Source organism: Desmodus rotundus, chromosome 8 (assembly GCF_022682495.2).
Source record: "Desmodus rotundus isolate HL8 chromosome 8, HLdesRot8A.1, whole genome shotgun sequence".
Classification (NCBI taxonomy): Eukaryota; Metazoa; Chordata; class Mammalia; order Chiroptera; family Phyllostomidae; genus Desmodus; species Desmodus rotundus.
In genome coordinates this window covers 62,627,597-62,654,971 of record NC_071394.1, presented here as the reverse complement: position 1 = coordinate 62,654,971, position 27,375 = coordinate 62,627,597, and positions in this window count along the sequence as shown.

Sequence of the window (27,375 nt, the reverse complement as noted above, 5' to 3'; positions counted from 1 at the left end):
AAAGAATTTACATCATCAAAATGTCCATACTTCTCAAAGCAATGTATAGATTCAATGTAATCCCTATTAAAGTACCAATCACATATTTCACAGATATAGAAGAAACATTTCAGAAATTTATATGGAACCATAAATGACCATGAAAAGCCACAGCAATTTTGAGAAAAAACAAAGTAGGAGGGATACAATACCTGATATCAAACTGTATTAAAAGGCCATTGTAATCAAAACAGCCTGGTACTGGCATAAGACCAGACACATAGATCAATGGAACAGAATAGAGAGCCCAGAAATAAACACAACTTTCTATGGTCAATGAATATTTGACAAAGGGGACACAAGCATAAAGTGGTGCAAAAATAGCTTCTTCAAAAAATAGTGTGGAGAGAGCTAGACAGCTACATGCAAAAACATGAAACTCAATCACCAACTTACACCACACACAAAAAAAAATTCAAGGTGGATAAAAGACTTAAATATAAGTCGTGACACGATTAAAGTCCTATAGGAGAACATAGCCAGGAAAATCTCAGATTATCCATGCAGCAATATTTTCACTGATATGTCCCATAGAGCAAAGAACATAAAGGAAAGAATAAACAAATGGGATATCATCAAAATAAAAAGCTTCTGCATGGCTAAAGAAAACAGCATTAAATGAAAAGACAACCAAACATATGGGAAAACATATTTGCCAATTATACCTCGGACAAGGATTTGATCTCCAAAATATATGAAGAACTCACATCACTTCACTCCAGAAAGTCAACCAACCCAATTAAAAAATCCGCAAAAGACCTGAACAGACACTTCTCCAAGGAGGACATTCAGAAGTCCCAGAGACATATGAAAAGATGCTCAGCATCACTAGCCATGAGAGATATGCAAATAAAATCATAGTGAGAGACCACTTCACACCGGTGAGAATGCCCTCATAAACAAATCAACAAAACAACAAGTGTTGGAGAGGATGTGGAGAAAAGGGAACCATAGTGCACTGTTTGTGGGAATGCAGACTGGTGCAGCCACTGTGGAAAACAGTATGAAATTTCCTTAAAAAGACTAAAATAAAACTGCCTTTTGATTCAGCAATTCCACTGTTTGTATTATACCACAAGAACCCTGAAACACCAATCCAAAAGAACCTATGCATCCCAATGTTCATAGCAGCACAATTTACAATAGCTAAGTGGTGGAAGCAACCTAAGTGCCCATCAGTAAATGAATGGATCAAAAAACTCTGCTACATTTACATGATGGAATATTACACAGCAGAAAGACATAAGGAGTTCCTACCCTTTGTGACAGTGTGGATGGAACTGGAGTGCATTATGCTAAGTGAAATAAGCCAGGTGGTGAAAGGTAAATATCATAAGATATCACCTATAAGTGGAACCTAATCAACAAAACAAGCAAGCAATCAAAATATAACCAGAGTTCTTGAAATTAAGAACAAACTGACAGTAACCAGAGGGGTGGTGGGAAGGGATAACGGGGGAGGGGAGAGGAAGAAAAGTTTAGAGGAACATCTCTAAAGGACCCATGGACAAAACCAAAGGGAGGTGGGATCCAGGGTGGGAGGTGGGGATGGCTAGGGTGGGGGGAAAATGGAAAGATCTGTACTTGAACAACAATAAAAAAATAAATAATTAACTCAAAAAAAGAGAGAGAAGTGTGAAGGGGGGGGAGAGAGAGAGACATCAATGTAAGAGAAAACTTTGATCAGTTGCCAACTGCATGCATCTCAACCTAGAGTAGAGACAACCCACAACCTAGGCATGTGCCCTGAGTGAAAATCCAATCCCTGACCTTTTAGTTTATAGGACGATTTCTCCAGCCAGTCAAAGCACACTGGCCAGGGCTGAAAATATTCTCTTTTTTTTTTTTTTCCCTCTGAGGAAAACTTTGTCCAAGACTGGTATAGCCACATCAGTTTCCTTTTGGGTAGTGTTTTCACGATGTATCTTGTTTTACTTGTAATTTGAACCTGTCTTTATATTTAAAGTAGTTTATTATATATAGCCCACAGTTGATTCGTTTAGTAAAGTTTGGTAATTTTTCTATTTTATTTGGTATTATTAGATTATTTGCATTTAAATCTTTTTTTTTGTTGTTATTCAATTACAGTTGTATGCCTTTTCTCCCCATCCCTCCACCCACCCCAGCTGAACCCACCTCCCTCCCCCCTCTCCACCCTCCCCCTTGGTTTTGTCCATGTGTCCTTTATAATAGTTCCTGTAATCCCCTCTACCCACTGTCTCCGACCCCACCCCCCACCCCCGCCCTGGCTATTGTTAGATTGTTCTTAACTTCAATGACTCTGGTTATATTTTGTTTGCTTTTTCCTTCTATTGCTTATGTTCCAGTTAAAGGTGAGATCATATGGTATTTGTCCCTCACTTCCTGGCTTGTTTCACTTAGCATAATGCTCTCCAGTTTCATCCATGCTGTTGCAAAGGGTATAAGCTCCTTCTTTCTCTCTGCTGCGTAGAATTCCATTGTGTAAATATACCATAGTTTTTGGATCCACTCGTTTGCTGATGGGCACTTCGGTTGCTTCCAGTACTTGGCTATTGTAAATTGTGCTGCTATGAACATTGGGGTGCACAGATTCTTTTGGATTGGTGTTTCAGTATTCTTAGGGTATAATCCCAGCAGCGGAATTACTGGGTCAAAGGGCAGTTCCATTTTTAGTTTTCTGAGGAAATTCCATATTGTTTTCCACAGTGGCCTCACCAGTCTGCATTCCCACCAACAGTGCACGAGGGTTCCCTTTTCTCCACATCCTCTCCAACATTTGTTTGTGGATTTGTTTATGTTGGCCATTCTGACTGGTGTGAGATGATACCTCATTGTGGTTTTAATTTGCATCTCTCTGATGGCTAGTGATGCTGAGCATCTTTTCATATGTCTCTGGGCCCTCTGTATGTCTTCCTTGGAGAAGTGTCTGTTCAAGTCCTTTGCCCATTTTTTAATTGGGTTGTTTGTCTTCCTGGAGTGGAGTCATGTGAGTTCTTTATATATTTTGGAGATTAGGCCTTTGTCTGAGGTATCATTGGCAAATATGTTTTCCCATACTGTTGGTTCTCTTTGTAATTTGGTGCTGTTTTCTTTAGCCCTGCAGAAGCTTTTTATTTTGATGAGGTCCCATTTGTTTATTCTTTCCTTTATGTCCCGTGCTTTAGGGGATGTGTCTGTGAGGATGTTGCTGCGTGGAATGTCTGAGATTTTCCTGCCAATGTTTTCCTCAAGGACTTTTATGGTGTTATGACTTATATTTAAGTCTTTTATCCATCTTGAGTTTATTTTCGTGTATGGTGTAAGTTGGTGATCGAGTTTCATTTTTTTGCACGTAGCTGTCCAGATCTCCCAACACCATCTGTTGAAGAGACAGTTTTTGCTCCATTTTATGCTCCTGCCTCCTTTGTCAAATATTAATTGATCGTATAGACTTGAGTTTATTTCTGGGCTCTCTATTCTGTTCCATTGGTCTATGTGCCTGTTTTTATGCCAGTACCAGGCTGTTTTGATTACAGTGGCCTTGTAATACAGTTTGATATCAGGTATTGTGATCCCTCCTGCTTTGTTCTTCTTTCTCAAAATTGCTGCTGCTATTCGAGGTCGTTTATGGTTCCATATGAATTTCAGAAATGTTTGTTCTATATCTGTGAAATATGTCATGGGTACTCTAATAGGGATTGCATTGAATCTATAAATTGCTTTGGGTAGTATGGCCATTTTGATGATGTTAATTCTTCCAATCCATGAGCATGGTACATGCTTCCATTTGTTTGTGTTTTCGTTAATTTCTTTCTTCAGTGTTGTGTAGTTTTCTGAGTACAGGTCTTTTACCTCCTTGGTTAGGTTTATTCCTAGGTACTTTATTTTTCTTGTTGCTATATCAAATGGGATTTTTTTCCTGATTTCTGTTTCTGCAGTTTCGTTGCTGGTGTACAGGAATGCCTTTGATTTCTGGGTATTGACTCTGTATCCAGCTATTTTGCCAAATTCATTCATTAGGTCGAGTAGTTTTTGAGTGGAGTCTATAGGGTTTTCCATGTACACTATCATGTCGTCTGCAAACAGTGACAGTTTCATTTCCTCCTTTCCAACTTGGATGCCTTTTGTTGCTTTTTCTTGTCTGATTGCTGTGGGTAGGACTTCCAATACTATTTTGAATAGGAGTGGTGAGAGAGGGCACCCTTGTCTAGTTCCTGATCTTAGTGGGAAAGCTCTAAGTTTTTGTCCATTGAGTGTGATGTTGGCTGTAGGTCTCTCATATATGGCCTTAATTATGTTGAGGACTGCTCCCTTTATTCCCACTTTGCTGAGTGTTTTTATCAGAAATGGATGCTGTATCTTATCGAACGCTTTTTCCGCATCTATTGATATGATCATGTGATTTTTGTCTTTGCTGTTGTTGATGTGATGTATTATGTTTATTGATTTGCGAATATTGTACCATCCTTGCATCCCTGGGATGAATCCCACTTGGTCATGGTGGATGATCTTTTTAATATATTGCTGGATGCGGTTTGCTAATATTTTGTTGAGAATTTTAGCGTCTATGTTCATCAGCGATATTGGCCTGAAGTTTTCTTTCTTCGTTGTGTCTTTATCTGGTTTTGGGATTAGGATGATGTTGGCTTCATAAAAAGAGTTTGGGAGTCTTCCATCAGTTTGGATTTTTTCGAATAGTCTGTGAAGGATAGGGGTTAGTTCTTCCTTAAATGCTTTGTAGAAATATCCTGTGAAGCCATCTGTTCCAGGGATTTTGTGTGATGGGAGTTTCTTGATGACTGCTTCAATTTCCTTTGCTGATATTGGTCTGTTCAGGTTTTCTGCTTCTTCTTCATTCAGTTTTGGAAGATTGTATTTTTCTAGAAATGTGTCCATTTCATCTAGGTTTTCAAATTTCTTAGCATACAGGTCTTCATAGTAATTTCTTACGATCCTTTGTATTTCTGTGGTATCAGTTGTAATCTCTCCACTTTCATTTCTAATTCTGTTTATTTGTATCCTCTCTCTTTTTTTCTTGATGAGCCTACTTAAAGGCTTGTCGATTTTGTTTATCTTTTCAAAGAACCAGCTCCTGGATTCATTGATCCTTACAATTGTGCTTTTAGTCTCTATGTCATTTAGTTTTGCTCTGATCTTGGTTATTTCCTTCCTTCTGCTTGCTCTGGGCTGTCTTTGTTGTTGTTCCTCCAGTTCTTGTAGGCATAGGGTTAGGTTGTTTGTTTGAACTGTTTCTAACTTCTTAAGGTAGGCCTGTATTGCTATGAACTTCCCTCTCAGGACTGCCTTTGCTGTGTCCCATAGGTTTTGGGTTGTTGTGAGTTCGTTTTCATTTGTTTCCAGGAAGTTTTTGATTTCTTCCCTAATCTCGTTCTTGACCCATTCATTATGTAATAGCATGCTATTCAGTCTCCATGTTTTTGAGTGTTTTGGGTTTTTACCCTTGGGGTTGGTTTCTAGTTTCATACCCTTGTGGTCAGAGAAGATGCTTGATATGATTTCAATTTTCTTGAATTTGTTGAGGCTTGCTTTGTGTCCTATCATGTGGTCTATCTTTGAAAAAGTTCCATGAACACTTGAAAAGAATGTGTATTTTGCTTCTTTGGGATGCAAAGCTCTGTATATATCAGTTAAGTCCATTTCCTCTAGGGTATTGTTAAGTGACACAATATCTTTGTTGATCTTTTTTTTGGAAGACCTGTCCATTTTTGATAGTGGGGTGTTAAAATCCCCTACTATAATTGTGTTGCTGTCAATATCTTTCTTGAAGTCCTCCAAGATTTTCTTTATGTATTTGGGTGCTCCTATGTTGGGTGCATATATATTTATAATGTTTATGTCTTCTTGGTGGATTCTTCCTTTGAGTATTATGAAGTGACCTTCTGGATCTCTCTTTATGGCCCTTCTTTGGAAGTCTATTTTGTCTGATATGAGTATTGCTACCCCTGCTTTTTTTTCCTGTCCGTTTGCTTGGAAAATTTGTTTCCAGCCCTTCACTTTCAGTCTGTGTAAGTCTTTTGTCCTGAGATGGGTTTCTTGTAGGCAGCATATGTGTGGGTCATGTTTTCTTATCCATTCAGCTGTTCTATGTCTTTTGATTGGGGCATTTAATCCATTTATGTTTAAGGTTATTATCGATAGGTAGTTATTCATTGCCATTATTTCCTACCTGTGTTCCTCTGTCTTTCTCTTTTCCTTCCTTTCCTTAAAGCAGTCCCTTTAGCATCTCTTGCAGAACTGGTTTGGTGGAGCTGTATTCTTTTAGACTTCTTTTGTCTGGGAAACTCTTTATTTGGTCTTCTATCTTAATTGAGAGCCTTGCTGGGTAAAGTAGTCTTGGTTGCAGGCCTCTGGTTCTCATTCCTTGGAATATCTTTTGCCATTCTCTTCTGGCTTGGAGCGTTTCCATTGAGAAGTCAGTTGCTAACCTTATTGGGGCTCCCTTGTTTGTTACTTCCTTTTTCTCCCTTGCTGCCTTTAAGATCCTCTCTTTGTCTTGGAAATTTGCCATTTTAATTATGATGTGTCTTGCAGTGGGTCTCTTTGTGTTCCTCTTGCTTGGGACTCTCTGTGATTCCTGGATTTGGGTGACTTTTTCTCTCCTCAGATTAGGGAAATTTTCCATCATTACTTTTTCAAACAGGTTTTCTATCTCTTGCTCTTCTTCTTCTCCTTCTGGTATTCCTATTATACGGATATTGTTACGTTTCATGTTGTCCTGCATTTCCCCATATTCCCTCTTCATTCTTTCTGAGCCTCTTTTCCTTTTCTTGCTCCTTCTGGGTGTTTTTTTCTACTTTATCCTCCAGCTCGCTGATCCAATCCTCTGCTTCATCAAGTCTGCTTTTCATTCCTTCTACTGTGTTCTTCAATTCAGAAATTGTATTCTTCATTTCCTCTTGGCTCTTGTGGATAGTTTCTATTTTCTTTTTCATGTTGATATAGTTTGCAGTGAGTTCATTGTAGTTTCCTTGTAGTTTCTGGTAGTTCTCTTTGAGCTCAGAGAGCTCAGTGAGCTTCCTGATGACCATTGCTTTGAACTCAGTATCTGATAGTTGACTTGCCTCTTTTTCGGTTAGTATTCTTTCTGAGACTTCCTCCTTTCCTTTCATTTGGGAATTGTTTCTTTGTCTTCCCATTGTTTGTGAGGCTCTTCTTGTTGGCCTCTGCTTCTTAAATTGCTTTGTTCTGACTCCCTGGATTTATGATATGAACTTCTATGGTAGAATGCCAATGGGATTCGGTGGTGCTATCTCCTTACTCTCCTGTGCTCACTGGTCTTGAGGTGACGTTTATGTGTTTAACACGGTCTAACTCTAGTTTTTTCAGCCCTCCAGGTTTTGTTGTCTCACCTGTGGGAAAAAGAGAAAGGGGGGGAGAAAGGAAAACACACACACACACACACACACAAAGAAAAAAAAAAAACACACAAAAAAAACACCCCAAAAAAACCAAAACAAAGATGGGAAGGAGGGAAAAAGGAACTAGGAAAGGAGGAAAGGAAGGAAAGAGGGAAGAAGGAATAAAAAAAGATCGTAGGCAAGATAAGAAGGAATTTTAACAAAAATTAAAACATAGAAATAGATAAAAGAAGGCAGGAAGAAGACATAAAAATGGTAAAGGATGGGAGGAAGAAGGAATGAAAAAAAAGAAAAAAAGGAGAGAGGAAGAAGGAATTCAGGGGGAAAGGAAAGAAAAGAAAAAAGATAAGAAAAAATAAAAGAAAAAAAATCTTCTGTTGGCTTTGAACCGGTCAGGTTATATCTGCTGGTGTCCTGTCTGTGCAACGGGAGGGGGTGGTTGGAAGGATTGGTTTCACTCTTCTCCCTTCCTAGGTCACACTCTTGGCTGTTTTGTAGGTGTGGTCCCTGGCAGTCAATCAGGCCGTTGATCAGCCACTCCAGCAGCTTTGTTCTTGGGACACGCAAGCGGCGGCTCCAGCCACTTTGGCTTGGTACGCGTGCGCGCACAGCAGGGGAATCCAGCCGCTTTGGGTTTGTGACGTATTTTGTTCCCTGAGCCGCGGGCCAACCAATCGAGCCGCCCGGGCTTGGGACTCTGGAGTTAGTACACTCGCCAGCAGCTTTGTGTTTGGAAAACGCGCACCCAGCCTGTGCTTGGTGAGCGTGCAATCCGCTGCGCCTGAGGTTCTGTGCTTGGCGGCCCGATCCAGCCGCCCTTGGCTTGAGTCTCTTGGGCGGACGGGGCCGCCCTGGGACTGAATCACGCGGCACTCCGTTCCGAGGTTTTGGGCCGGACCTCGGGTGAGCGCCGTCACTTTTTGTGCTGTTTATCCCCCCCGCTCGCAGTCCAGGGGCCGAGGGGGGAGGGGCGCCAGTGGCCTCGGTTACTACCGAGAGTTCTCTAACTAGCCCCTGAGTGTCTCTATTTTCTTTTTCTTTTTGAGAAATTCCTCCTTTTCAAGCTCCCCTGGTCCAATCAAGCACCTGGCTGCTCACAGCGCAGCCTGGCCCTCTCCCAAGACTCCTGCAGCCGGCCCTGCACCAGGGCTGGCGCTTCTGCTGCCCTTGTACCATGCGTTCCTGGGTCCCGGGGACCTTATTGTCCTTGAGCACTCTTCTTACCGTCAGATCTTTCAATGTCCTCTATCTTTGGTCTCTAATCTTCGTATATGCTGGAGTACTGTTGGCTGTTCGCTCTGCTCCTCAGATCAGCTAGGTATTTCCCTGGCGCTGAGGGGAAGTGGATTCCGCTCCCACCTATGTTGCCGCCATCTTCCCTGCATTTAAATCTTATAATTAATCACTTACAATTAATCAGTTATAGATTTTATTGAAATGATTTGATTCTGGGGTATCATTTTATTTTAATACTATGTCATTGATTTATTCTCATTTTGATCACTGAGTCTTTGTTACTAAGAAAAGTATATATATATATATATATTTTTTTTAGGATATATTTCTTCTGAAAAGGATGATACATCAATAGATTTTAATATATATATTTTCTGGTATAGAGGACCGTGGATATTGATTAACTTTCTGGATATAAATGAGAAACCTGAGGTTCAGAGAAGAGGCAGAGCAAAGAAGTAGAACATAGGATTCTAGAATCAGTTTCCACATTCAAAAACCAGCTCTGATACTATGTGTGTGCTCTATGGGTTGTGTCTTCACCCAGGTGATTGGAACCTTTGGGAGAAGAGCTACTCTAGGAAGGGAAGTAAGGTGAACCCAGTGATAGCGTAATCCCTTTGGCCTTGCAGCACTGTCTTTGAGATTTAAAATCTTATAATCATCTGCGAAATTTTCAAATTTCAGATTTCTATATTCCTTCCTTATTCTTTGATAAAGGTGATTTGAGGTATGGCTCAGGAATGGAGTTTTCAAGTTTCAAGTACAGTCATGCACTGTATAACCACATTTTGGTCAATGACAGACCACATATATGAGGTCTATCTGGAAAAACACCAGTATTAACATAAGAAGAATGGTTTGTACAACTTCGATGTAACCTGGCAGCCAAGAAAAATAGACTGGACTACACATGCATGAACAATGATGACTTCACTGTACTAGTCAGTGGGGGCAGTAGACGCCACTGAGTGAGCATGTGTACTGTGTGGCTGTCACATTCAAAATGACTGAGCAAGTAGAGCAGTGAATCTGCATCAAATTTTTCATTAAGCTTGAACATTCCCATATGTGGAAACTATCCAGATGATTCTGAAGTCCACAGCTATGGGCAACAGGTGATTGGTAGCCTCATCTTAACAATGCATCACTTCTCATGCAGAGTTTTTTGGAAAACATTAAATCACTCAGGTGACTCAACCCCCCTACAGCCCAGATTTGGCACCCTGAAAATTCTGGCTTTTCCCAAAATTAAAATCACCTTTGAAAAGGAAGAGATTTTAAACCATGGATGAGATTCAGGAAAATCCAATGGGGCAGCTGATGGCAGTTGAAAGAACTGTGTGAGGTCCCAAGGTGCCTACTTTCAAAGGACTGAAGTGTCATTGTCCTATGCACAATGTTTCTTGTAACTTGTATCTTCTTCAATAAATATTTCATATTACATTGCCATATACCTTCTGGACAGACCTCATACAAAAAAAAAAAAGGCTGCTTCCTTAAGATTATAACAGTTTCAAAATTCCTATCATCTTGTGACATTATTTCCATTGTCATAATGTTATAGTATCATGAATTACCTACATGTTTGTGCTGATGTTGGTATAAACAAACCTACTCTGCTACTAGTCATTTAAAAGTACAGCACATGCAATTATGTACAGTACATAACATTTGATATTGGTAACAAATGAACCTGTTACTGGTTTGTGTTTCTACTGTACTGTATTTCTATTGTTATTTTACAGTGTACTCTTTCCACTTAGAAAAATAAAGTTTTCTGTAAAACATTTTGCCCTATTAGGACAGCAGCTGTCTCACACATCTTGTGTTATCTTGTCCCTAGATGGCATCATTTTATCTTACACTTGATTAGTCTTGTGTTGCTTTGTAGAGTAACACAGCTTGTAAGCCTATACAAGCTTGTATAGGCTTGTAACCCTACAGCAGCAGGCTACATCATAAAGCCTCTGTGTGCCATAGGCTGTCCCATCTAGGTCATTCTTTCTGTTCTTTGAAGAAAGAGCTGAAGTGAATGAAAGAGTAAAAAAGGGAAAGAAAAATTAGCAGGAAAACAAGAAGGAAGAAAAAGTTGAGTTTATCTAAATAGAAGAAATATTAGTATCAGCTGTGTAGTGACCTAAAAATGATCTTTGCAGTAGAAATTGAAAAAGTGGGAGTTTGAAGACAAAATTGATCTACTGTATTAGTCTCTGGGGTCCTTAAGCTGTTTCCTTTGGTTCAGAAAGCATCTAATTAGTTTTCCTGAATTAAGTGCACTGATCACACCTGATCACAGTTTAAATGAGAACAAGTCACATGAAAAACAATGTGCATATTTGTGCTGACTTTTTTTCTTTTTTTGTGAGGGGGAGTAAGTCCATGGAAAGCCAGAGTAAATGTATAATATTTTTAAATATATTTTATTGATTATGCTATTACAGTTGTCCCTTTTTTTTGCTTGCTATTTCCCCCAAGCCCTGTACCCACTTCTCACCATCATTTTCCCACCTTTCTTCATGTCCATGGGTCATACATATAAGTTCTTTGGCTTCTCCATTTTCCATACTATTTTTAACCTCTCCCTGTCTATTTTGTACCTACCATTTATGCTTCTTATTCCCTGTCAGTTTTTCTCACATTCTCCCCATCCCCCTCCCTGCTGAAAACCCTCCATGTGATCTCTATTTTTGTTATATTCCTGTTCTAGTTGTTTGCTTAGCTTGTTTTTTTTTTTTTCTTTTTAGGTGTGGTTGTTGATGGTTGTGACTTTGTTGTCATTTTACTGTTCATAGTTTCCATCTTTTTTTCTTAGATAAGTTCCTTTAACATTTCATATCATAAGGGCTTGGTGATGATGAACTCCTTTAACTATACCTCCTCTAGGAAGCAGTGTATCTCCCCTTCCATTCTAACTGATAGCTTTGCTGGATAGAGCAATCTTGGATGTAGGTCCTTGCCTTTCATGACATTAAATATTTCTTTCCAGCCCCTTCTTGCTTGTAAGGTTACTTTTGAGAAATCAGCTGATAGTCTTATGGGAACTCCTTTGTAGGTAACTCTCTCCTTTTCTCTTGTTGCTTTTTAGAGTCACTCTTTACCTTTAATTTTGGGTAATATAATTATGATGTGCCTTATTGTGTACTTCCTTGGGTCCAACTTTTTTAGGACTCTCAGAAATTCCTGGACTTCCTGGAAGTCTATTTCCTTTGCCAGACTGGGGAAATTCTCCTTCATTATGTTTTCAAATAAGTTTTCAATTTCTTGCTCTTCCTCTTCTCTTTCTGGCACTCCTATGATTCAGATGTTGGAATATTTAAAGTTGTCCAGGAGGTTCCAAAGCATCTCCTTATATTTTTGAATTATTGTTTCTTTATTATGTTCTGGTTGACTGTTTATTTCTTCCTTCTGCTCCAAACCATTGATTTGGATCCTGGTTTCCCTCCCTTCACTGCTGGTTCCCTGTACAATTTCCTTTATTTCAGTTTTAATAGCCTTCCCTTTTCCCTGTGTTTTGTGACCATACTTAACCATTTCTGTGAGCATCCTGATTACCGGTATTTTCAATTGTGCATCTGATAGGTTGGCTATCTCTTCATCACTTAGTCATATTTTTTTCTGGAGCTTTGATCTGTTCTTTCATCTGGGCCATATTTTTTTTTGTCTTGGCATACCTGTTATGTTATAAGGGGTGGAGCCTTAGGTATTCACCAGAGTGGGGCAACCCATTTTTCTGTGCTGTGATGCTGTTTGTGGGGGAGAGTTGTAAGGGGGAACAATGCTGCTTCCTTAGCTCTTGGTTGGCTTTCAGTTACTTTCTTTAATACCCACAAGCATATTGGGCCCTTCTGGTGCTGATTCCTGGGGGAGAGGGGGGGTTGTGCATTCTAGGACGCTGTGGCTCTCTCCAGTGAACTCTCATGTGAGGCTAGGGGTTTCTTCCTCTGCCATAACCCCCACAGTTTTTTTCACCCAGAGGTTTTGAGGCTTTATTTCCCTGTGCTGGAAACTTGGGTTGTGCTGTCTGTCTTGCTCCCCAGTTGTTCCTCCTGGTTTATCCACACACAAATGTGGGACCAGCCAGCTTCTCCAGCCACCTCCTTGCTTTCCCCAGTTCTCTGCTCCAGCTGCCTGTCTCTGCCACTCCTACTGATCTGGATGAATGTTTCTTCTTTAATTCCTTGGTTGTCAGACTTCCATAAGGGTCAATTTTTGGGCAGTTCTGTTTTTTTTTTTTTTAATTTGTTGTTGCCCTTCTTTTGATTGTGCCAGGAGCAAAGTATATCTACCTACACCTACATCCTGGCAGGAAGTCCCCCGAACAGATTTATCATTTTAATGATATATAACTATACAGTAATATTTGTAGGGCTTTGATATATTATTTTTAAAAAAACCCACTTTGACTACCTCAACATCATCTGCCTAATTCTACATTTTCACCTGTCAACTTTTGCAGAATTTATTGAATCTTAAATTATACATGTATGATTCAAAGAAGAGTTTAGTTCACATAATCAGAAAGTATATGTGGAGTTTTTCTAATAAACAAATACTCAATGAAAAATTAATGGGTTATAAACACATTAATAAGCATTTCTACTTTGCAGTCCATGTTATTGTGACAGCCTTCAAAGCCACAGCTAATAATCCTCAGCACGAATTTATGTATTATTTACTAGAATATTATAATGAAATTTGTAAGACAAAAGTTCATAATTACAACATCTTGTGTTATAATGTCATTAAACTCTATTCACATGAGAATGAAAATTTCTTCTTAAATATTCATTAAAATCTGGTTTGCGAAGTATCATTCAAATGTGTTAAAAGAAATAGGCCCATTTCTCATGTGAAGAGCATATTGGGGTGAAATTGTTTTCAGCACATCACTATCTTAAGCAATGTAGAACTTTCCCATTATTGTCCTCACTAGGTAGTGAAATAGAATATAAATATACATCTGCAGGTTTTGAGTTTTTTTTCATTCAGTAGTGTTGAGGTGATACACAAACATATTACTGCAGCTGTATCACAACATGTAATAAATGAAATCACCTAAGGATAGATAAGTGTACTTCTTGATAGCTTCTCTAGTCAGCATGTTAAGAGATTATTGATGGCAGAAATCTGAAAGAAGATTAAGAACTGCTAAGAAACCATGAGAGACAATTTACAGAGAAAAGCAAGCTGTCCCAGTTTACTCCCCACAGATTTACTTCACAGTTTACTCTCACAGTTTACTGGTGAAATGAGAATATGTCAAAGTCGTCAGGTTATATCCAGAAAATAAATTCCTCTCCCAAAATGAAAAAAAGTAATATTTATGAAATGATAATTTTGTTCATGTACTTACCTTATAATAACTGAGTACATATATAAGAACAGAATGCCCATCTGATTCAGCTCTTCTATAATAATCAAATTTTAGTACATTAAATTAAGGGCTAGAAATGTTGATAAGCAATTAAAAGATTAAAATATATGAACATTAAAAATTGGAGTTTTGTGATAAAAGATACATAGAAAGTAAACCAAATGGAGCAGTATTTTATGCAAACTAATGAAGTAAGCTGTAGAGTGGGGATTTTAAGATTTTAAATAAGATTTTTCATATTTTTGACTTGTAATAAGATCAATGAAAATGTTCAAAATTTCATCCTATTATTCATAGGTTTTGGTTATATCCATTTCCTCACAATCATTAGAGAAAATAAACTTGATGTAAATCCCAACCTTAGCTATATATTATAAATGAATATTTTGTTATGTTAATTCCTGAGAATATATGACTTATTAAGTTGAGTTCTATTTAAAATGTGTATATATTTGTGAAGATGGTATAAAGAGGACAAGTTGAGGTACGTGGAGGATGTGACATTTATTTTTTAATTAAATGTACTAAGGTAATATTGGTGAGTAACATATAAATTTCAAATGTAAAATACTATAATATATTATCTGTATATTGCATTGTGTGTTTGCCACATTCCTATTAATCCGATGGGTGAAAATATTTCAATAAGATTTACCTTTTCACATGAGGTAAGTCGCAAACATATCTATCTGCTCATTAGGTATGTGTAGTTCCTTCTTTTTAAATTGTCTGCCCATATATTTGGTCATTTTGTCTTATGAATTTTGACATTTGATTGAATTCTTGTAAATGAATTTTGTACATATTTTGACTAGAGTTTAGACTTATATTAGATTTTCTTTGTGAACTGAAATATGACAGATTTCCTGTGTGGTTCTGCATTATGTTTAAAGATAAATAGTATATTCCCTAAATGAAATGTACGGCTGCATTTTACATATAATTATTCATATGTGTATACATACATTTATAATTACTAAGTAGGATAAAGGATGGTCTTTAAAAAAACTGTTGATGTTGAAACTCTTGGAAAACAGTGAAAAGTTAGAAAATTCTCTATAAAGAGTGATAAAAGAAATATTGAGGAACAAAGTACCTTTTTAAGACAGTATTTAAGATCTGAACACATACCACCACAATTGTGTTATGTCTGAGGCCCATAAGCAAAAACCTAGGTGGAGAATAAATAGCAAAGACTGAATGTCCAGAGAGAATGTCTCTGTTCAAAGACCAGAGAATTTTGCAATATTAAAACTAATCAATAACATAGAGATCAACAATAAATCAATCATTGGAAAACTGACAGCAAGTACTTACAATGGACCTACAGCAAGAATCTGCATCTCCTCAACATAAATCAACATCTCTTAAGACAGACAATCTTCATATTATTCTAGAACAAATCAGAGAATGTGGTGATTGATTGTTGATTTAGATACTAATGCTATTGGTTTTTCATTATCAAATAAAAGGGCCAAAGCTAAAAAGAAAGAAAGAGAAAGAAAGAAAGAAAGGAGAAAGAACGAAGAGATGTCTACATGCTGATGTATGTTTGGTACTAAGGCACTGGGAGTCCTTTTCTTGTGCGTCTTTTTATTTATAATGTATTTTTTCATTGTTGTTCAAGTAGAGTTGTCTCCATTTTTCTCCCCACCACTTCCCCCACCCCACCCATCCTTACTGTCTGGATTATTTCACTTAGCATAATGCTCTCCAGATCCATACATGCTGTCCTGAAGACTAGGAGCTCCTTCTTTCTTTCGGCTGCTTCATACTCCATTGTGTAAAGGTACCAGTTTTTTGATCCACTCATTTACTGATGGGCACTTAGGTTATTTCTAGCACTTGACTGTTGTAAACAATACTGCTATGAATATTGGGGTGAACAGTTTCTTTTGATTTGGTGTTTCAGGATAGTTATGGAATAATACCAGCAGTGGAATTGCCAGGTCAAAAGGCAGTCCCATTTTTAGTTTTCTGATGAAATTCCATACTGTTTTCCACAGTGGCTGCACCAGTCTGCATTCCCACCAACAGTGTACTAGGGTTCCCTTTTCTCCACAAGTTGGCCAGCACTTGTTTCTTCATTTGTTTATGATGGCCATTTGACTGGCATGAAGTGGTATTTCATTGTAGTTTTAATTTGTATCTCTCTGATGGCTAGTGATGCTGAGCATCCTTTCATACATCTCTGGGCCCTCTGTATGTCCCCGTGAGAGAAGGGTGTGTTCACATCCTTTGCCCATTTTTTAATTGGGTTGTTTGCCTTCCAGGAGTGAAATCATTTGAGTTCTTTATATATTTTGGAAATCAAACCCTGGTCTGAGGTATCATTGGCAAGTATATTTTCCCATATATTTAGCTCACTTTTCGTTTTAATGCTGTTTCCTTTACCCATGCAGAAACTTTATAATTTGGTGACATCCCAGTTGTTTATTCTTTCCTTTATTCCCTTGCTTTAGAGGACATATCACAGAAGATGTTGCTGCGTGGAATGTCCGAGATTTTCCTGCTGACCTTTTCCTCTAGGACTTTTATGGTTTCCCAACTTATATTTAAGTCTTTTATCCACCTTGAATTTACTTTTGTGTATGGTGTAAGTTGGTGATCGAGTTTCATTTTTTTGCATGTAGCTGTACAGATCTCCCAACACCATTTGTTAAAGAGACTATTTTTACTCCATATTATGCTTCTGCCCCCTTTGTCAAATATTAATTGACCATAAAGACTTGTGCTTATTTCTGGACTCTCTATTCTGTTCCATTGGTCTATGGCCTGTTCTTAGGCCAGTACCAGGCTGTTTTGATTACAGTGGCCTTGTAATACAGTTTGATATCTGGTATTATGATCCCTCCTACTTTGTTCTTCTTTCTCAATGTTGCCGCCACTTTTGGGGCTCATTTATGGTTCTATATAAATTTTGGAATTGTTCATTCTATATCATAAAATATGTCATTAGTACTTTAATAGGGATTGCATTTAATCTATAAATGGCTTTGGGTAGTGTGGACATTTTTATGATGTTTATTCTTCCCATCCATGAGCATGGTACATGCATTCATTTGTTTGTGTCTTCCTTAGTTTTTTTCTTCAGTGTTGTGTAGTTTTCTGAGTACAGGTCTTTTACCTCCTTATTTAGGTTTTTCCTAGGTACTTTATTTTTCATGTTGTTATATGAAATGTGATATTTTTTCCGGATTTCGGTTTTTATATTTCATTGCTCATGTACAAAAAAGCTTTCGATGTCAGAATATTGACTTTGTATCCCTCTCTTTTGCCAATTTATTTTATTAGGTCAAGTAGTTTTTGGTAGAGTCTATAGAATTTTCTTAATACACTATCATGTCATCTACAAACAATGACAGTTTTAATTCCTTATTTCCCATTTGGATTGCATTTTATTTCTTTTTCTTGTCTGATTACTGTGGCTAGGACTTCCAATATTATGTTGAATAGTAGTGGTGAGAGAAGGCATCCTTGTCTTGTTCCTGATCTTAGTGGGAAAGCTCTAAGTTTTTGTCCATTGAGTATGATATTGGCTCTAGGTATCTCAAATATGGCCTTTATTATGTTGAGCAATGCTCCCTCTATTCCCACTTTGCTGAGTGTTTTTATCATGAGTGGGTGCTGTACCTTATCAAATGCTTTTTCTGCATCTATTGATATGATCATGTGGTTTTTGTCTTTGCTTTTGTTTATGTGGTGTATTATATTTATTGATTTGTGAATATTGTACCTTCCTTGCATCCCTGGGATGAATCCCTCTTGATCATGGCATATCATCTTTTTAAGGTATTGCTGAATGCGGTTTGCCATTATTTTGTTGAGGATTTTATCATCTATGTTCATCAGTGATATTAGACTGAAGTTTTCTTTCTTTGTTATGTCTTTATCTGGCTTTGGGTTTAGGGTGATGTTGGCTTCATAAAAAGAGTTTGGAAGTCTTCCATCTTCTTAAATTTTTGGAATAGTCTGTGAAGGACGGGGTTAAATCTTCCTTAAATGCTTTGTAAAATTCTCCTGTGAAATTGTCCAATCCAGGATTTTTGTGCATGAGAAGCTTTTCGATTGTACTTCAATTTCATCAGCTTTTATTTGTCTGTTCAGGCTTCCTGCTTCTTCTTCTTCATTCACTTTGGGAAGATAATTTTTTCTGGAAATTTGTCCATTTCACCTAGATTTCAAATTTCTTGGCTATAGTGCTTCATAGTAATTTCTTACAATATTTTGTGTTTCTGTGGTACCAGTTGTAATCTCTCTGCTTTCATTTCGGATTTTGTTTATTTGGGACTTCTCTCGTTTTATCTTGAAGAGTCTGCTTAGAGACTTTTGATTTTATTTATCTTTTCAAAAAACCAGCTCCTGGATTTATTGATCCTCAGAATTGTGCTTTTAGTGTCCATGCCATTTAAATCTGCTGTGATCTTGGTATTTCCTTTCTTCTACATGCCCTGGGCTGTCTTTGTTTTAGTTCCTTGAGTGCTTGTAGGCATAAGGTTCAGTTGTTTATACGAAATGTTTCTGTCTTTTTTAGATATGGCTGTATTGCTAAGAACTTCCCTCTGAGGATTGCCTTTGCTGTGTCCCATAAGTTTAGGGTTGTTGTGAGTTCATTTTCATTTGTTTCCAGAAACTTTTTGATTTATTCCTTGATCTTATCTTGACCCATTCATTGTTTACTAGCATGCTATTCGATCTCCCTGAGTTTGAGTGTTTTGGGTTTTTTTCCTTGAGGTTTGTTTCTAGCTTCAGTCCCTTGTCAGAAAAAATGCTTGATATGATTTAAATTTTCTTGAATTTGTTGAGGCATGTTTTGTGACCTGTCATGTGGTCTATTTTTGAAAATGTTCCATGTGCCCTAGAAAACAATGTGGATTTTGGTTCTTTGGGGTGGAAAGCTCTATAAATACCAGTTAAGTCCATTTGATCTATGGCATTGTTCAATGCCACAATATCTTTGTTGATATTTTGTTTGGAAGATCTATCTATCCATTTTTGAAAGTGGTGTGTTGAAATCCCCTACTATAATTGTGCTGCTGTCAATATGTATCTTGAAGTTCTCCAAGATTTTCTTTATGTTTTGGGGAGCTCTTGCCTTTCTGTTGTGGCTTAGACCTTTTCCATTAAGAAGTTATCTGATAGTCTTATCAGGACTCCCTTGTATGTTACTTCCTGCTTTTCTTTTTTTTTAATTTTTATTGTTATTCAGGTAGAGTTGTATGCCTTTTCTCCCCATCCCTCCACCACACCCCATCCAAACCCCCTCCCTCCTCCCACCACCCTCCCCCTTGATTTTGTCCATGTGTCCTTTACAGAAGTTCCTGTAATCCCCTCTCCTCACTGTCCCCTCCCGACTCCCCCCTGACTATTGTTAGATTATTCTTAACTTCACTGTCTCTGGTTATATTTTATTTCCTTTTTTCTTCTGTTGATTATGTTCCAGTTACACATGAGATCATATGGTATTTGTCCCTCACCATCTGGCTTTATTTCACTTAGCATAATGCTCTCCAGTTCCATCCATGCTGTTGCAAAGGGTATAAGCTCCTTCTTTCTCTCTGCTGTGTAGAATTCCATTGAGTAAATATACCATAGTTTTTGGATCCACTCGTTTGCTGATGGGCACTTCGGTTGCTTCCAGTACTTGGCTATTGTAAATTGTGCTGCTGTGAACATTGGGGTGCACAGGTTCTTTTGGATTGGTGTTTTGGGGTTCTTAGGGAATAACCCCAGCAATGAAATTGCTGGGTCAAAGGGCAGTTCCATTTTTTGTTTTCTGAGGAAATTCCACACTGTTTTCCACAGTGGCCTCACCAGTCTGCATTCCCACCAACAGTGAACTAGGGTTCCCTTTTATCCACATCCTCTCCAACTTTTGTTTGTTGATTTGTTTATGTTGGCCACTCTGACTGGTGTGAGATGCTACCTCATTGTGGTTTTAATTTGCATCTCTCTGATGGCTAGTAATGCTGAGCATCGTTCCATATGTCTCTGGGCCCTCTGTATGTCTTCCTTGGAGAATTATCTGTTCAAGTCCTTTGCCCATTTTTTAATTGGGTTGTTTGTCTTCCTGGAGTGCAGCCGTGTGAGTTCTTTATATATTTTGGAGATCAGGCCTTTGTCTGAGGTATCATTGGCAAATATGTTTTCCCATACTGTTGGTTCTCTTTGTATTTTAATGCTGTTTTCTTTAGCCATGCAGAAGCTTTTTATTTTGATGAGGTCCCATTTCTTTATTCTTTCGTTCATGTCCCTTGCTTTAGGGGACATGTCTGTGAGGATGTTGCTGCGTGGAATGTCTGAGATTTTCCTGCCAATGTTTTTCTCTAGGATCTTTATGGTGTCCGGACTTATATTTAAGTCTTTTATCCATCTGGAATTTATTTTTGTGTATGGTGTAAGTTGGTGGTTGAGTTTCATTTTTTTGCATGTAGCTGTACAGATCTCCCAACAGCATTTGTTGAAGAGGCTATTTTTACTCCATTTTATGCTTCTTCCCTCTTTGTAAAATATTAATTGACCATAGAGACTTGGGTTTATTTCTGAGCTCTCTGTTCTGTTCCATTCGTCTCTGTGCCTGTTTTTATGCAAGTACCAGGATGTTTTCATTCCAGTTGCCTTGTAATACAGTTTGATATCAGATGTTGTGATCCCTCCTGCTTTGTTCTTCTTTCTCAAAATTGCTGCAGCTATTTGGGGTCATTTATGGTTCCATATGAATTTCTGAAATGTTTGTTCTATGTCTGTGAAATATGTCATGGGTACTTTAACAAGGATTGTATTGAATCTATAAATTGCTTTGGGTAGTATGGCCATTTTGATGATGTTAATTCTTCCAATCCATGAGCATGGTTCATGCTTCCATTTGTTTGTGTTTTCGTTAATTTCTTTCTTCAGTGTTGTGTAGTTTTCTGAGTACAGGTCTTTTACCTCCTTGGTTAGGTTTACTCCTAGGTACTTTATTTTTCTTGTTGGTATATCAAATGGGATTTTTTTCCTGATTTCTGTTTCTCCAGTTTTGTTGTTGGTATACAGGAATGCTTTTGATTTCTGAGTATTAACTTTGTTTCCAGCCATTTTGCCAAATTCACTTATTAGGTCAAGTAGTTTTTGGTGGAGTGTATAGGATTTTCCATGTACAGTATCATGTCATCTGCAAACAGTGACAGTTTCATTTCCTCCTTTCCAATTTGGATGCCATTACTTCTTGTTTTTCCATTGCTGCCTTAAGATTCTCTCTTTACCTTGGGATTTTGCCTTTTTAATTATGATGTGTTTTGAATTGGGCCTCTTTGGGTTCCTCCTGATTGGGACTCTGTGTTTCCTGAATTTGTGTGACTTTTTCTCTCATCAAATTAGGGAAGTTTTCCATCATTACTTTTTCAAACAACGTCTATCCCTTGCTCTTCATTTCCTTCTGATATATATGTTATATGGGTATTATTATGTGTTATGTCGTCCTGCATTTCCCATAACCCCTCTTTGTTCTTTATGAGACTCTTTTCCTTTTCGTGCTCTTTCTGGGCATTTTTTTCTACTTTGTGTTGTAGCTCGCTGATCTAATCCTCTGCTTCATCGAGCCTGCGTTTTGATTCCTTCTACTGTGTTCTTCAGTTCAGAAATTGTATTCTTCATTTCCTCTTGGCCCCTGTTGATAGTTTCTATTCCTTTTCATGTTGATATAGTTTGCAGTGAGTTCATTGTAGTTTCCCTGTAGTTTTTGGTAATTTTCTGTGAGCTCATTGAATTTCCTTATAACCAATGCTTTGAACTCAATAGATGATAGTTGGTTTGCCTCTATTTCATTTAGCATTCTTTCTGAGGCTTCCTCCTTTCCTTTTTTTTTTTTTTTTGGAGATTGTTTCTTTGTCTTCCCATTGTTTGTGAGACTCTTCTTGTTACCCTCTGCTTCTTAAAATGATCTGTTCTATCTATCTGGGTTTCTGTTGTGAACTTCTATGATAGAAGACCTCTGAGATTCAGTGGTGCAGTGTCATTGATCTCCTGTGCTCACTGGTCTTGGGGTGTCATTTATATTGGCACTCTGTATGTCTTTGGGTTTTGATTGTTGTTGAGTCATTCTTTGGTGGGTCATTCCTTCCAGCTGGTGAACTGAGAGCCACTCCATCCACCACGTCTTGTATTCTGTTGTGCAGGTTTGGACAGAATGTGTTGAATTTGTTTCTTCTGTCTGTATGAGGTTTTGAGGCTTCTCTGTTGCTCTTGTTCAGTTGTTTGTTCTGGGCAATTTGTCCACCATTTAGTTATTTTTCCAGATCAGTCCTGGATTGAGACTAGTGTGGCTTCCACTCCCTCCTTCCCCCTCTTCCATTGTTATCTGTTGGTTGTTCCTTTGTTGGTGGGTTTTGTCTTCCAGCAGGTATACTGGTCTTCACAGCTCCAATCTGGGTATCGGCACCAGGAGTTTCCTATTTCCCTGTGGGTAGTGCAGGAAGTGGTTGAAAGCTGCATTCTATATTTTAGATAGAAATCCAAGATAGAAGGAGAAGTAAAATCAGGTGAAATATGCTTCCAAAAATGTGTACTAAAATGGTGAAAAATATTCATTGCAGATCCACTGATGATTATTACTAACATTCAATCAAAAGTCAAGTAATATATTTTATTCACCAGAATTCTTTTTAAAATATGGGAACATTTTCCAGTGAATTTTCTGAATAGTTTATCTTATGCCAATAGAAATGAAAAGGTGGCTTTAATAGTTAATGAAGTCTCACAAGAACAAAGTGGCTTTTTTTCTATTTTTTTAATCATTTTTTGTTGTTATCCTATTACAGCTTTCCCAATCTTTCCCCTCTGCCCTCCTCTGCCCATCACACTTCCTGCTCCTAAAGTCAATTCCCATACATTGGACTGCATTTATATCTTATAAATCTTAGGCTAAATGACAGCTATCACTTCTCTTAAAGTTTATCCAAAAAATAAAATTTAATTGCCTTGGGTCCTTTTATTGTGAGTGCAAAATACACATTTATTTTTCTCCACATCTAGTATAAAGGTGGAAGAGGTCAATGGGAAAACAAACAAAAATAATGTATTCATATATATTTATTTGAATAAACTTACTTGTATCTGTATTTATGTAAGTGCACTTGAATTAATGGAATTTCACAATATAGAAATTTAAATTTCTAAATGATTATGAATATAAGTGGTCACATTCCAGTGGGCTATCTTTATAGATTTTTTAGAAGACTGTGTTCATTGGTTAACAAACAGAATGACTGGTAGGAAATATTTGGCTTCTCTCTGCCAAAAGCATGTTTTAAGAGGAGTAAACTGTTTAACTTAGTCAATTCAGTACAGTAGCAGCTGCAAGACGCCTTTATAGAACACCATAAATTCAAATTAATTAATCCAAAATGTATAACAAATTATTTTTGTAAACCACATCAACCCTTAAGGGTTATTGAAACAGCTGAACTTGATGTCATGTGCCCCATCTGCCACAACAGATGCTTTATTCCAATGTGAATATTAAATGAATGTTGAAGGCAATTTCCATAATTGTAAGAAGCATTTACAAAGTGAGGAAAATATCATGGCTTTGTGGTTATTGGGAATACTTTATTTATGTATTTTATCATGAAAGATATTAAAAACATAAAGCATAACACAAATCTGAGTTTAACTGTGGAACACAAGGATAAAGTACTCCTCGTAAGTATAATTTTTCATATCACTGTTTCCCCAGAGATTAGTTAACCACTTTAACATTACACTTTATTATTTGGGTAATAGTTTTATTGAATTTACTAGCTTCTTTCTAAATGAACCTTTTCAAATTAATTTACTCTGTGTCATTTTTGAACTCACGTTTTTCTTTGGATTTTGACAAAATCATTGGAGAAAATAAGATTTGGCATATAGTAACTTAATATCTATTTGCAGTGAAAAAATTCTCAGTTTCATATAATCAGGGGGTTCCAGACAATAATTTTAAATGGAGAGATTGAAGATGCTGGGTGAACAACAACTCCTGAGAGAATGGTATAAGGTAAATGTATTGAAGAAATACACATGTGGAATGATTTCTATGTGACAAAGGTTAAGAAGCAAGGGAGAATCCTTCACAGCTGAAAAAGGAGCTACAAGCAATAATGTTAAATGCAGGACTGAGTGGGGTAGTGGCAACTTCACAAGCTGCCTTCCACCACCTAGAACAGTATATATAATGTGGTGGATGAGCACTCAGATGTATTATACACCATTTAGAAGCAACAGAATTGACATATGATAGCAAAAGAGATAAATCATTAAAATACAAGGTCTGTCCAGAAAAAGTCCAGCCATTGTTAATATAACAAGAATGGTTTGTGTGACATCCAAGTGTTTGACCTGGCAGCCAAAGAAAATGGCCTGTAGTGTGCATGGGTGAATAATGATGACTTCACTGTACTAGTCAGTGGAGCAGTACATGCCATTGAGTGAGCAAGTATACTGTGTGGCCATCACATTAAAAAATGACTGAGTTAGTAAGGAAACAAAATCTGCATCAAATTTCACATTAAGCTTGAACATTTCTCCACAGAAACTATTTGAATGATTCCTAAGGCCACAGCTATGGGCAACTGGTGACTGGCAGCTTCATCATAACAATGTACCCTTTTATCCACTGTGTCTCCTACAGAGGTTTTTGACAAAACATCAAATCACCCAGGTGACTCAGCCCATCTACAGCACAGTTTTGAAGCCCTGTGACTTCTGGCTTTTCTCAAAACTAAAATCACCTTCAAAAGGGAAGAGAATTCAGACTGTGGATGAGATTCAGGAGAATACAACAGAGCAGATGATAGCGATTGGGAGAATCATGTGATCCCAAGGTGCCTACTTTGAAGGGGACTGAGGCATCATTATCCTATGTACATTGTTTCTTATAAATGCTTCTATTTTTCATAGTACATGCCTGGATACCTTCTGAGCAGACCTCATATACCATTTAGTGACAAGAGGAGAAAGCAGAATGTCAGGAGAAAGCAGTTTTAATTGATTTATTTTAATTCTCAATAAAGTCATGTATTACTGCTACTATGCATTCTTGGTATCTTTGGATGCCAGATAATTTTAATTTTATATTGCTTTTATGGATCACAGTTAAGATACTTAGAAAAAGTTTAATCCCTTTGTGTCTTGCTTTTACAATTTGTTAGACAGAAACAAAGGCACACTTACAGAATTATTCAGTAATATAAACTTCACATCTGGGACCAATGGAAGTAGACACTCTGTCTCTCTCAGACTTTTAGATATGTTTCATTGTTACAATTTTTGGCATGGCTTCTTTTAGGAATCCCTGCATTTAATACTATTTCTAATTTCAAATGACCCTTTGTATGAACGAATCTCAATAAAAACATCATCTCTCTCATTTAAAAAATATATCATCAAATATAGAAGACAGGACGAGAGAAAACATGGTAAACTTTAAACATGAATTGGCTCTAAATTTATAAACAAAACAAAACAAGAATAGCTTCTATATGAGGTATGTGGACATGTCATTATTGCTAGAAACTTCTTTAGAATACAAATGTTTTCCCTAAAGATCACCAGGCCAAATTAAAAAATATTGAGTAATTCTGGTATTTTCAACTAAATGTATTTTGGTTGAGTGTTTACAATATGTAAACAATTCTTTTTGAGCACTTGGGTTGAGTGAACAAACATAAAATTTACCGAAAATAGTTCTGTGTGACTGACTCAGTTCTTTGGAAAAGAAACCCAATGGACTTTGTGGCTATTATCAAGATGAATGCTTCAGCACTGAGGTTTTCTTCCTAGTTTAGATTTTGGTAAATGTAAGGTTATTCATGTTTGTTTGTTTTTTTGAGCATTTAACTCTAGCATGTTAAAGACTGTGCTATTCACATTAAAGGTACATGTTACCTGTAACTCAAAAGTCATGCAGCAATTAAAGTCAAAAGAAACATTTTATGTGTTGGCAATCTATCTCTATAACTGCTTTAGCAATTTGATATTTCTAAGGAACTGCCCAAAGCAAGATAGACTGTACTTATGTGAAAAGAATATTAATACTTTATTCCAAGTGTTGTGAAATATATTTTAAAGTATATCTAAATTCATAACTAAGTTATGTATGAATAATTTCTTCATAATTTATATTAAGAATATGAATGTTTAAATTCCTTTTGCCATGATATTTCCTAGCCATGAAATGAAAGGTGACTAGACGTCCAAGTGAGACTTAACCTGCTCAACATCAGAACATATTCCTAAAATCAATATTTGAAGAGTCCTACTAATATGCTGTACCAAACTATTAAGGGAGAGAACACAGAAAACAAAAAAAAACATGCTATTTTTGGAAAGCCTGCACTAAGCTCAATGCTGTCTCCCTGTGTGGTGTCATCAGCTCTCACCCTCACAGCCTCGGTTAGGTACATATACCTGCCCTAAATTTACAGTGAGGAACTTGAGGATCTCACACCATGACTTACACTCTCAGAGTCTTACAATACAGAAAAGAGTAGTTAAGATGATTCATTACCCCCATGTAATTTCACCATGCAATACCATTCAGGTTGCATGAAGCTTGATTTAGTACTAAAATAAATCTGTAATTTATTTGCTACTCCATGACCAAAGTGTTCTCTCATATATTGCTAGGACAGTTTTTCCTATATTTTTCTTTCAGTAAATAGGTTTCATGAACAATATTTCTTTTTTTCAGAACTTCATTTTGATTCTTTGGAATCAAAGAATCCTTCTAAAGCATTGCAATTACATTGATTAAGATTTTTTTCCAAAAAAAATATTAAATACTTTTGAATTTCACAATTTTCTGCCTCTTCTTCCCACCTCTCTCCCCCACCCCAGCCATTTCCACTTCTCTCCCCTGTTTCCACCTACCCTTGTTTTTCACCATGTGACCTTTATAGTTGTTACTGTAAACCCTTCACTCATTTCCTCCCATTATGCCCTCCCATCTCCCCTCTGGTTAATGTCAGTTTGTTCTTAATTTCACCATCTCTGGTTATATTTTTTTGCTTGCTGGTTTGTTTCATTGATTAGGTTCCAGTTAAGATGAGATCATACAGTATTTGTCTTTCACTGCCTAGCTTATTTCACTTATCATAATGCTCTCCAGTTCCATCCATGATGTCACAAAGTGTAGGAGCTCCTTCTTTCTTTCTGCTGCACAGAATTCCATTGTGTAAATGTACCATAGTATTTTGATCCATTCCTTGGGAAATGGGCACTAAGGTTGCTTCCAGCACATAGCTATTGTAAATTGTGCTGCTATGAACATTGGGGTGCATTGGTTCTTTTGAATTGGTGTTTCAGGATTCTTAGGATATAATCCTAGCATTGGAATTGTTGGGTCAAAAGGCAGTTCCATTT